The sequence below is a fragment of the Podarcis muralis genome, chromosome 6 (genome assembly GCF_964188315.1).
Source record: "Podarcis muralis chromosome 6, rPodMur119.hap1.1, whole genome shotgun sequence".
NCBI classification, from domain to species: domain Eukaryota; kingdom Metazoa; phylum Chordata; class Lepidosauria; order Squamata; family Lacertidae; genus Podarcis; species Podarcis muralis.
The window spans coordinates 43,217,288-43,229,654 of record NC_135660.1 but is presented as its reverse complement, the minus strand read 5'-3'; the positions used below and the strand labels follow the sequence as shown (position 1 = coordinate 43,229,654).

The 12,367-nt window shown below is 38.4% G+C and overlaps 2 protein-coding genes across 11 annotated transcripts in view; one reads left to right on the top strand and one right to left on the bottom strand.

Moving 5' to 3' along the window:
- Positions 1–12,367, top strand: part of BTRC (beta-transducin repeat containing E3 ubiquitin protein ligase) — a 123,392-nt gene that overhangs the window by 76,734 nt on the left and 34,291 nt on the right. The gene's annotated exons all lie outside the window — the stretch shown is intronic.
- POLL (DNA polymerase lambda) overlaps positions 5,263–12,367 on the bottom strand; it is a 125,614-nt gene continuing 118,509 nt past the window's right edge. The window contains exon 11 of the mRNA XM_077930163.1: positions 5,263–5,737. The gene's annotated coding sequence lies outside the window, so the exon portion shown is untranslated. The remainder of the gene's footprint in view (positions 5,738–12,367) is intronic.

The following is a 12,367-nucleotide window of genomic DNA, read 5'->3' as shown; positions in this document are numbered from 1 at the left end:
AGCTTGAAATGGAGAAGGAAATAATTTCTGTAGCTTTGTATTAAACAGCAGAAGACTATCAGTGTAAAATATTTAATGCAAGGTATTAACATTTCCCCCTGTTTTGTATCAATCTAGAAAAGGTTATTTTGTTAGTTTCTAAAACACTTTTGTGAGAAAGTAATTCTAGTTTAGGGACGCGGGTGGCGCTGTGGGTAAAAGTCTCAGTGCCTAGGGCTTGCCAATCGAAAGGTCGGCGGTTCGAATCCCCGTGGCGGGGTGCACTCCCGCTGCTTGGTCCCAGCACCTGCCAACCTAGCAGTTCAAAAGCACCCCCGGGTGCAAGTAGATAAATAGGGACCGCTTACCAGCGGGAAGGTAAATGGCGTTCCATGTGCTGCGCTGGCTCGCCAGATGCAGCTTTGTCACGCTGGCCACGTGACCCGGAAGTGTCTGCGGACAGCGCTGGCCCCTGGCCTCTTAAGTGAGATGGGCGCACAACCCCAGAGTCTGTCAAGACTGGCCCGTACGGGCAGGGGTACCTTTACCTTTACCTTTAATTCTAGTTTACATAGTCAGGTCAGAAAATACAAGGCTTCAGTTTAGGTGAATCCCCCCCACCCAACTCTGCCCTGTATAATAACCTATAATTTTAAAAAATGGTTGCTATGGCTGTGTTTTCATATAATGATATGCCAGTGACTCTGCTTATCGTGGTTTATTATGCAGTGTGGTAGTGCATGCTGTCCAATCACTCCCAATTTGTTCCTCTCCTGGTGCAAGTGAGATAAACAAACCAGTACACCTTGTGTTTTCATTAAGTCTGAACCAGAGATTGTAGCTTGTTGCTCCCTAACAAGCCAGGATCCATAAGGCAACAACAAACCATAGCTGAAGGTTGGCTAACAACCATTACTTGTTAGGGAGCAGCAAACCATCATCCCTGTTTCCAACATAACGGAAACGGGGAAACAAACCAGGAAGCCATTTGCTTCACAGCACTCCACGATCAGCCCAAAACTCCAGCTTAATGCTACGTGTGAATGCAGCCACAAAAAGTGGCCACTAATCTGAACTAAACTGCATAGTAGATGCCAACATGTAATGAGCTGTTTATCTGAAGCAATTTCGCTAGCATAACATTCAACTAAAAATTAGCTAAACGGTGCATTTGTGCTGATATGATATAACTAGGCGTCTCTCATACGTTCGGTCAATTATCTCACCTCACAGGTGCAGCCAGAGAGCGGCTATGAATCTGCTTCACAGCTTTGACAAATGAGCTCATTGTTTTTTGTTCTTTTCTTAATTTTGGTTCATCTGTGATTCAAGTTTATCCTGGATTTTTAATTTTTCACGAGGTTGCCAAGATTTAAAGTCAGCCATATGAGTGCTGTGGTGGCAGTTCTGCTTTTCCATACAATTTGGGACCTCAAGACAGTTAACGACCATCAAATGTATGTTAGTCTATACTAAAATGTTAAGAACACATGGTTCATGAATAAAGCAGCAAGAGAAAGTAACTTCCTTTATTTAAAAGTCCAACTTTGAAGATCATCTCCCCCCTCCCCATGTCACATCATCATGAACTAGTATTGTAGAGGCTGTGCGTCAGGGCTGCTTCACAACAGGCAATCTTGATAGCTTCCACATATAAGCACAACAGGGTGAGTTTAGCAGTTTCATTTCTTAATTTCTTGCTTTTGTAGGTTTGAATCAGCCCCATAGTATGTTAATAAAGAGGAAGGAAGGAGTTCAATTTATACTGGTCATTAAGGATCCCTTGGTGCTTATCGCAAGAGTGAGGTTATTAACCCTGATGTTCTTCTGGCCAAATTCAACTCGTGATGATTACATTCTGCGACCTAAATTACTTTTGTAGTTTTCACTAGAGAGATTGACTTTCGTGGTTTCTCCTGGAGAGAGTGACTTCTGCTTTTAAAAATGCTCTCTAACAAAGTGATTACACGTTCTGCCCCAGAAGTGGCGGCACCTCAGTTGAAGTGGCATTGTTCTTGGCACTGCCAAGTCCTCAGCTTAGGTGCCTTTTTGAGGAATTCTGAGCCCTCTGTTTAATAAACAAATGACACTATGTATTGCTGAAGGTCATCTAAAATTTTCATTATAATACTAGAAAACAAATGTGCACTTAATTCGGTGCCACTGATTTAATATTTTACTTCACTGATCAAAATTTAACTCTACGTATTTTATCAATCTCTCTTTCTGAAAGAGAGAGCATCAGTAGAATTTAAAATATAATAAATTAATAATGCAGAGGAAAGCATAAAAAAGTAAAAGTCTTGCTTTAAAAACAGAAACTGGCTATGCTGAACCTTAAACAAAAAGTGGTCAAGGGCAGGAAAGATTACCCAGCTGCCTTTTGCTACCTTGAAAAAAATATTATTTCTAAATAGACAGTGCCATTTTTAGCACAACCTACTTGAATAATTATTTAAAAGTATTTTATTATTGAAATTGGTACTTAAGGGAACTTATATGTTTTCCTCTTGTTGCCTCGAAAAGTCAGTCTGGGTGGCTATATCATCATCATTACTATTGCTATTATTATTAGTATTAGTATTAGTATTCACATTTGTATACTCTCCTTCTGTAGTTCTCAGGGTGGGTCACATGATACATTGCAGTTTAAGTTGTAGGTAATTGCTGCGATCATTAGTATAGGCTTTTTGTTATCCATAATTTCTTGCACTGTGTGGTGACCACTGCCCTTGATCTAGTTGATTATACCAAGAGCCAAACTCGATTAGACACCATTCATACCATTCGCAATTGCATGAGTGGTTTTTAAAAGGTTAATAGCAGGCATAGAGAAAGGGTGATCCAGACTGAAACTCTAGAAAGCGTTTGCTCATTATTGCAGTCCCAATCCAGATTAGGTTTCTCCTGCAATGGGTCAGTGCATTAACCAGAAGGTTGGTAGCTTGAGCCCACCCAAGGATGGCTGTGGGCAAGATTTCTGCATTGCTGGGGGTTGGACTAGTTGACCCTCAAGATCCCTTCCACCTTTATGATTCTATGACTTTTGCACTTCAGGGGAGGGGGGACTTTTATTGCTGTGAATAAAATGGAGGGGAAAACAATATATATAGGGACTACAGAAGATGGTAGATTATTAAACTACACATCCCTACAAGGAACCCTTTCCAGATCCACCAACTATTTTTTTTTTAAAGACATGTTCACAATTGCTAATTGTGCGAACAATGTCTTACTGGTTTGCCTAAAATGCAAGAATCTGCAATTTGTACCTAGAGAAGCCTCCATCTAAGACACTTTCCCTTCAAAATACTGTGAGCTTGACTCCTTTGTTCTTGACTTCACTTACTCAACTTGAGTATTGCTGTGAAATCTTAAAACTGCAAGTTGCAGATAGTTTCAAAACATTTTCTGATTAGCTAAAGTAACATTGTACTATTACACCATTTATTTTATGACTGTGAACATTGCATGTGCCATGCAAACTCTAAACGATATTACAAATATTAATAAGACTATCATACAATGGAACACATATAGGAAGTTTGAAAGGTAAATATAAATATAAATATTTTGAAACTTTCAAAATAAATAACATGATCTGTGTGAGCATTTATACCTGGGGTGAGAAACCTGTAGCCCCCAGGTAGCATGGTGACTACTTCCAGTGAAAAATTGTGTAACTCCTTTAGTTGTCAATAAAACTGAAATAATTCATTGCTATATAACTTCTCATTGTTTTATCAATTTCATATAGTACCATACAGCGTAACTTTAATGAAAGAACAGCTAGGGCGTTGTCTTCAATTACTCTTGTCTCCACTTACTCAAATATTTTCCTGTATACCCAAGGCAACGTAGCCTCTTATGTCTGCCTTCATTATTTCTGGAAATGGCAGTCCAGTGTTTCGGCTAATTCTATGAGAATAGATTTGGATTTGGAAATTTAAATATTCTTGTGTATGGTTACTTCTTGTTGACCTAGGATCTTCCCATCACAGGGTAAAATAAAGCCCCCTTTGTCATTGCCAGCATCTTTGAAACTTAGTTAATGACTAAAATATTTCACTGTTAATTCTCCTGACCTCAGGATTCCTGTTGATTCCTCTGATTGCCTGTGTGCTTGGACTGAGCTCTCCTGTACAACATTAATTTAGAAGATATAAAAATGAAAAATATCTCAATTAGCAGTGACACCACAAAAAAGTTAGACTGTTAATTGAGTGAAGCTTGTAATTCCTTAGCAGAGCTGACTAGTAAACCCTCCTTGTAATGCTTTGATAGTAGGTAATAAAAATGTTGTTTAATTAATGCCAGTGTGAGTTCTTTTTGAAGCTTTGGGTTTTACAAAACTGAGTAAATCAAAGAACTGAACCAGAATGCTTCTCTGTGCTGTTAATTTAAGACTGTCACTTCCATTTGAAGTCATGATTTATATTCTTCAATATTGATTACTTGGGATGCATCTGAATGCTGTGTTCAGAAAAAAATGCAATTAAACCTCACAGTAAGTTAATGCATCCTAGCCTGTGATCTGGTTTTCTAAATTGTCTTGTATCTCAGGGAGAGTGTAGGGACTGGTTCACAAGGAACATTTGTAGAAAACCGTACGGTAAAAAGGACCATATATGTTTAAAAGAAATGAGTTGTGCTTCGTACCCTCCTCTAATACAAGAAACTATGGATGTTTCTAAATGGGAGAAGGGAAAGAGGTCAATCTGTTAGCCCATCCAGCTCGGTATACCATCAAAGTATACTAATAATGGTACTCCCAATTCCTGTTGAACCCTTAGGGCTCCTACAATGTAAAGTTTTTGGATACTCTTGGCAAGGGGTCAGGTAACCTGTGGTTGGAAGAAGAATGGGCTGTAAAAAATCTTCGGTTAATTTGTCTTGACCTTTCCATTTAAAAAATGTATGTTTTTGTATTTATTATTTTATTTCATGAAATTTATACACCGCTTGATTGCGAAAAGCATCAAAGCAGTTTGCAGAGAGCAAAATAATCAGTAAACACTTAAACAACTCTTTAAAAAAAATTAAATCAGCAATGAACTAAGAACAGATTAAAACATGCATATCAACATTCTGCATATCTGAGTGGGCTCACCTAAACAAACATGTTTTTAGCAGGCATCAAGAATAGTACAATGAAGGTGTCTGCCTGATGTCAACAGACAGGGAATTGTTCTAAAGTGTAGGCACTGCCACACTCAGAGATTGATTTCTTGGAATGCAGAACCAGTTGGTTGGTTGGTTGGTTGCTGGCAGTAAATTCCAAACATCCATGGCGAGTATATTAAAAAATATCCCTTTTTTTGGTTCTTTTACAATACCAAAACAAAACACACAATTGGGTACACCGGCCTCCATGTATGCATTTTGTTTATGCAAAGAATGATTTCTACAACGAGGGATTGAAACAAGCTGGGTGGGTGGCAAAAGCATAGTGGCTTCTATTGGCTTCTGCATTGGCTTCATCTACCTGCTCTATGGACAAATGTGTGCAGAGGCCTGCAATTTCATCTTCACATTCCATGTACTTGCCACTAAAACTCTCCTTTAAAGCAAACTAATAGAGGGTGAGATCTGCAGGGCAAGATGGTGTGGAATCATCTGAAGGGCCAGGATGTTGCTTTTAGTTTAGTACCAAGTGCTGTGGAAGAAAGTTTTCATTGTCTCCACCCAGCACAATGTCTCCTGGAAGGCTTGGTTTTAGCTGCTGTTTTCAGTCACTTGTCTTCCTTCCTAGCAAGTCCTGAGAGGGGTGGAAAAAAGAAAAATGTAATTGTGGTTATCCTAACACAACCTATTGTACTTATCGCTTTCTCTCTGTCTCCAGATGGCAGAAATATTAATCATTAACTTCAAAAACTCAGCAAAGTTTGGAAATCCCCTGGTGGTTAAATATCGAACTTGCTGTGATAAGTAAGGTAACTTTACTAAAGTGCTGCCTCTCTAGGGCACTTCTCTGAACTCCAGGAATTTGTTAGCTGGTTTCATATTGGTATTGATTTTAAGGCAGCTGTCAGAATGTAGTGTGTCTATCAGGAAGAATCATGGAACTTCAGCAATGAAAAACACACGGTATGCCATTTGCTTTTAGAGTTCAGGTCTTAGTTGCTCAACAGTCTAGAAGATTGGCTGGCTTAGTTTAAATAATGCGTTCCAGTATAACCTTATACAGGTTGCCATTTTGAGTTAAGGAGCTTGGAGCTATTAGTATTGGTTCTGTACATGACAAATGCCCGTGCTTCAACTTGACTAAGGAGTGGGAAAATACTTTATTATACGGTGCCATCAGTGAACATAACACTCTACAGAGATAAAGCACTGGAGAGGTCCCTGCTCTGATGATTTTACAGTCAAGGATTACACATGAGGGAAATGTGGAGAAAGCAATGATAGGGAAAGAAGAGAAGAGTCACATATCAAGATGGCGAGGAAAGCTGTATGTATGTAATAACAGTAAGGAGTTGGGGCAGGAAGAGTAATAGTTGAAGAAAGGCTTTGCAAAAAAAAAAACCAACACAAACATTTAAAAGGCCCCTTTGTTTGGGAATGTTAGAAGGAGAATGCTAAGATTGTTTGATATATCTTTTTAGGATACCAGCTTTTGTTGATTTAAAAAATGTGCAAGCATTCAAATTTACAGAAATCTTCATTGCCAAATAACTAATTCTTGACAATTATTTCTAAACATATTTACACACACACATTTCTAGACAGGTTATTTTTGAACTTTTATACATGTAGATACTTCAGGTAGACAACTGCCTATTTAACTGTACTGAAGGTATAATGGAAGTATTGGTTTGCTTTGTCTCAGGCTAGAAAAATAGCTAACTATCAATGATAATAATTTTATTAATAATACTCAGGGGCATAGAGTTTCTGTTGTTCAAAAGCTTGAATAACTTTTTGATATCACCTATTCTTTTTTTACCTTTTCCCCTATGAATTTGCATAGCAGTAGCTCTTTTGCAATACTATCTTGGAAATCCTCGGATAACTCTTTTTATTCTGAACTATCAGTTTTAGTTGCCTTTGTGTGGCATTGATCCTTTTCCAAGCCTGGCCTTTCTGAAGTACCCTATCTTTGGAACGACAAGGCAACAAGATTTGATCATTAGGCTTCTGGCTTTTGTTATATCACCACCAGCAGTACCCTGCATTTACTTACCTGAACTTCAACGGAACTAGTGGGAATAGCCTCTTCATGTGGCAACAAAAAATAAAATAAAAGCAAATTAAAAATAAAAATAGAAGTGTAACATTTCACGAGCAGCTGTAAATTGTAATTTTTTTGGTAGATATAGTTCTCTGTTAGAGAAATTGGTAGAGGGAACACTAAAACTTTTCTAGAATAACAATTTTGTGGGTATTAAAAAATTTAATCAATGAACTTCCTTTTTAACATTTAATTTCAGTTCACATTAAAATTGTAACTGCTCTTTAACTTCGAAAAGGCTGAACCATTTGGAAGTTAATCAAATGCACAAAACTTCTGTTTTCTGCCTTTATAACTGACAGAGTAAAGCTAGAAATGATGATTAGAGAGTAGTTTGATCAAGGAGGGAAATTATGATGTATCAAAGTAATGGTTTTGATGTATTTTTCAGAAGGCTAGATGGGTAACCAGCTAGCTGGTTGTGTCCTTGCAAAACATTGTCAAGATGTCCTTGATCGAGAATGGACAACAAACTTAGCATGCATAATTGTTATAACTGGTGTTTTAATTTTAGCATCTTTTGTATCTGGTGACTTATGCACATGTAAAAGTTGCTTCAGACTCAAATGTTTTTGTTACCATCTTTTGGACTGGTAACATATTTGTACTAGGAGGCTCTTCTGGTTTGTTGTAGATTAAAAGGGGATATGTCCTTCACTGCTGAGAAAGGTGCAAAATCTGAAGGCTGACTGACATCATCAGTTTTGTCTCCCTGCCCTTCTCCTCAATGACCCGCTTGTGATGCATCCCCATGGAGGATGTCCTATGGCTGCTACTTTGCAGAAGCGAGGTTCTGCTTCTACAGTAATAGGAATTGTCCTGAGAGAGGAAGAGATGGTGTCCATGGGGGCAGGGAGGCAGGATTGCATAGAGGTAATTTGACCATGTGAACCAACTTTGTAAACTGGAAGCATCTAGGGCCTTACACCTCTAAGTCAAGTGTTCAGTTCTTTGTTGCCTCATTTCAGGCAGGTCACCTGAGTGTGTTCAAAAAGCCTTTCACTAAAAGCATCTGCAGTTTAGAGCATCATAGTTTCCAGATTTTAATCTCGTCATTTAAACTAGGCTTCTCATGCTATGACCTCATGGTTCTCTTTTATCACCAGAAGCGGAACCCATTTTAGATCAACCTCTGTAGATAAACTTGAAGTTTAAAAGTTGGGAAAACCTCTCTCTTTTTCTTTACCAACCTCACGGAAATTTTATTTCAGTGATTTCACCAGCATTTAAAATCCAAATGGAAGACCTATATCAGAGGGAAGTTATACAGTAAGAGTCACCAGATTCCAGACAATTAAACTTTATTAGTCTGTCTGAAGCATAAAGTAGTACCTCTTAAAAGAATAGTTTTTCATCTCCTCTCCCTGTGCTGTTTACTGTTTAGCAGTGTGGGAGAGGCACGACTCTTTTTCTTTCAGGAATGCATTTTCCTTAGTCACTGGAGAAATTCTCTGGTATTCTTGGACTACATGTAGCCCAGGGTGCAACAAAAATTAGTCCCTAAATGTGGTGACTCAAAAGTCACCTGTTCCTCTTAAGCCAGTGATTAAGTACATGTGGCTCCAGAAACATTTTAAGTACCTCATAGGTGTTTGCTAAAACTGCAGGAATTCTGACTTATTTCATAAAAAAATAAGTGTTTCTTATCCTCCTGTATTTCCAGATAGATCTTTGATTATGTTGTTGTAAAGGTTTAGAAGAAACAGGGCAGATAAACTTAAAATGCACTATTTAACTCTCAGCTTTCTTTACCTACATAATGGAAGCAGGTGTTCTGATTTCACATATTCCTATCTACAGATTTAAGGTATTGGAGAATAAATGGTGCTGAACCAAGGTGCTCATCTTTTCCTTATCTTGTGTGCTGAACTCATTGTAGTCACTTACTTTCTACTGGAGTAAGATTCAAAGTTTGCCATCACACAAAAATTACATATATGTAAAGTGAGTTTATTTTGAGAAACAATCTCCTGGCAATGTATTGGAGTTTTGCAAAAGCTGAAATTGTTGACAAAGAGGCTGAAGTAGTGGTGGGCATAGTACAAAGGTTGCTTCCCCCCTCCAAAAATAGGTTGAGGACTAGAAACTTGCTTTTTTGAATGAAAGCTAAAACCTGCAAGAGGTCTAGCTCGTTATACCCATGCTGTCCCTATAGTTTACCAGAGTGGTTGCTCATTTCTGCATAATTCCACAAGCCTTTTGTTGAGATGCATCTTTTGTCAAACTTCTTGCTGCATAATTAGAAACCACATGTGGGCATGTAATAAATAAGTCTTTCGGTAGGGAGAGTGAGATTAACTTCAGTGCAACTTTTTGTATTTACTTTTTGAAATAAAATAGCAATGAGATCTTTAGCATCTTTTCACAGTGGTTGTTTTGACACTACCAGGTGATTTACGTCTAAGTTGCACTGGATATTTAGATGTTTCAGTGAGCTCACAATGTGGAAAGGGTGATTCAGCACTGGTTGAGCAAGTCCTCCATCAATTAACCTCCTGGAATGAATTTGCACAAGCTGGGCTGGTAGAGGGAGGTAGACTGAAAATGGTAGCTTGCAAACTGAGTTTCTGAAATAAAAGTAAATGGACTGAGTGGTTTGAAAAACTAGCTCTCTCACTTTGAGTCTGCCAGCTGACATGTTAGCAAGACAAATTCATTCAATAAACTCAAGAAATGTGAGTCCTTTTTTGGGCCTAAACATTTTAAAGTATGGGAGTGCCATCTTTAGGGAGCCGATATTGTTCAGTCAGTAGTTTGCCCAGAGCAGAGTGCTAGTGGCTCTCAGACTCAGTCCCAGCAATCCTCCGCAAGCCAGAAGTTAAATTTTCAGTCCTTCTTGGATATAGCAGAAGAATCTGTACCTTCTTCAAAATTACATTTAAAGAAAATCACTCTTAACAACAACCTTGGAGTTTAACAGATAAAAGAGTAGGGTAACAAAGACACTCGGCTGCTTAGAATGTGTTATACTTCCTGGAAAAAGCTTGTAAACAAACAAACAAACAAACAAACAAACAAGATGCTATTGAGGTCTATCCCCAAACATTATATTGGGATACACTTGTTGTAACGAGACAGAGGCCAGCGGAGGGGGAGTTTGTATGACATATAAAAAATTGGTTCCCAACATGTCTCTATCTCTCTCCCTTGTTCTGAAAATCTGGTTTCTAGGATCCTATGCACCATCTCATACAGTAAGAAACAGCTCACGATGACGGGACAGGGGAACATTGAGAGAGAGAGAGTGTTAATATTTTAAGTGCTCCTTAAAGTATGCCGTTTTATAATCTCTTAAAACTGAATTCATGGCTTAGTCATTGGGAAAGATCCAACAAAGATAAATCATGTTGTTTTCAAAAGAAATATTTTAAGCACATTCTTTTCCCTCCTATTAAAACCAGTGGTGTTTAATTTTGGTGGGATCATGTCCATTAAAGTAAAGCTTCTCTTCTCTGTTTAAAAGAATAATATAGTTCCAAAATAAAGCATTGTAAAGATCATATGCTATTTTAGTATTGTTCAAATAATGAATATTTTGACTCCATCAACCAAGCAGCTCAAACACTTTACTATCACTGTGATGGAGAAATGCTACTGTGTCCAGAAACAGCCAGGCTAAGTGAAAGTTATGGAAACGTAGTCTTCAAGTCAGTGATCTTGCTTAGTGTCCTTATCAATATAGAGAGAACCAAACAGAAATCAACCCTGAATTTTACATCTGTCCCTTTAAGTCAGTATAAATTCTGTAGTGCAGAAAGCATATAGACTGCATGACCAAAGACTTTGGATTATGATCCTGGCTGTGCTTTAAAGCACTGATGAGCTGAGTTGCCATCTCATGATACCGTTAGAACTTAGTTTTCCAAACTGAGTTTTAAAAATGTGCATTTTAAGGGAAATAGCTTGGTTAATTTCAGATCCACACTAAATCTTCACCCCACTCTGCTGCCACAAAGTAAGTAGTGTGAAGTGGGAGAAGTCGGCCTTTTCTGGCTCTGATTACAATTCAAGTCTTCAAAAACTGGGGGAGGAGGCCATGGCCCTGTTGGGAATGCTACTTGCTTTGGGAGTGCCAATTTCATAGTCCAAACCGGATCATTACAAAGTTCAGCAGTGTAATTAATATAAAGCTTCTACTTAGTAGTAAACAAATATGTTTTTATTTGTTGTAGTAACCATTTTGTATGTGTCCCTTGTTGAGGAAATGTATGATTTGAAATCTGGAGACATAATTTAAATGTGTTCCACTCTGCAGATCCATTCTGCAGATGAAAATAATGCAAGTTACGTAGTGTAGTAAGTATGCTGATACGGACTGGCACAATTTTCAGTAGTGTGCCCCCCTTTATTGAATTGTATCAGATAAAATAAACATACTGCAATATAGGACACAAAGAAGGAGGGACAAAACCTGATTTCCTGCTGCAGAAATTAGGAATGCCAGGTTTAGCTACTACTGCAATGGTGATTCTTTATGAATATTTTTACTTTCCCCCTAAAAAGTGAATGTCTGCCGTCCATTCCTGGAGGGATATAGTGCTGCCCTCCATACCATCCTGGAGTTCTTCCCATCTATGAGCCTCTGTTGCAGCCTTCTTTCCATTGGCAGTTTATTTATTATTATTATTTTTATATATTACCCTTCCCCCTGCAGGATTCCAGGGCGGCTAACAACAACAACAAGATAAGAAACGTAGTAGAACAATTATTATTATAATAACCAAATCTGTATTGATAATTAAAACATTAACCAGTGTGCAATAAAGCTTTCCCTTTTAGTTTCCAATTCATTCATGTTCCAAAGGCCTTGCTAAAGAAATATGTCTTTAATTAACAAAGTCAATCAGATTTCATTTGGGAGCTTCACAGATTGGGGAGCCACAGACAGGAAGGCCCTGCTCCGTGTCATTGCCCTATGGGCCATGCCCATGGACAGCAACACAAGCTGGGACTCCTTCCTGTTCTTTACAGGCTGGCAGGTGTTGAGGAAGGCATTCCTTTCAGTACTGGGTCATCTAGAACTTGGTACATCATCAACAATACATTGGATTGCACTTGGTGAATTTGCTCTTTCCCTTCTCACTGCCCCACATAATAGCTGGACAGCAGTATCTTGCACTACCTGCAAGATCTTGCACTACCTGCAGTTTCTGGAGC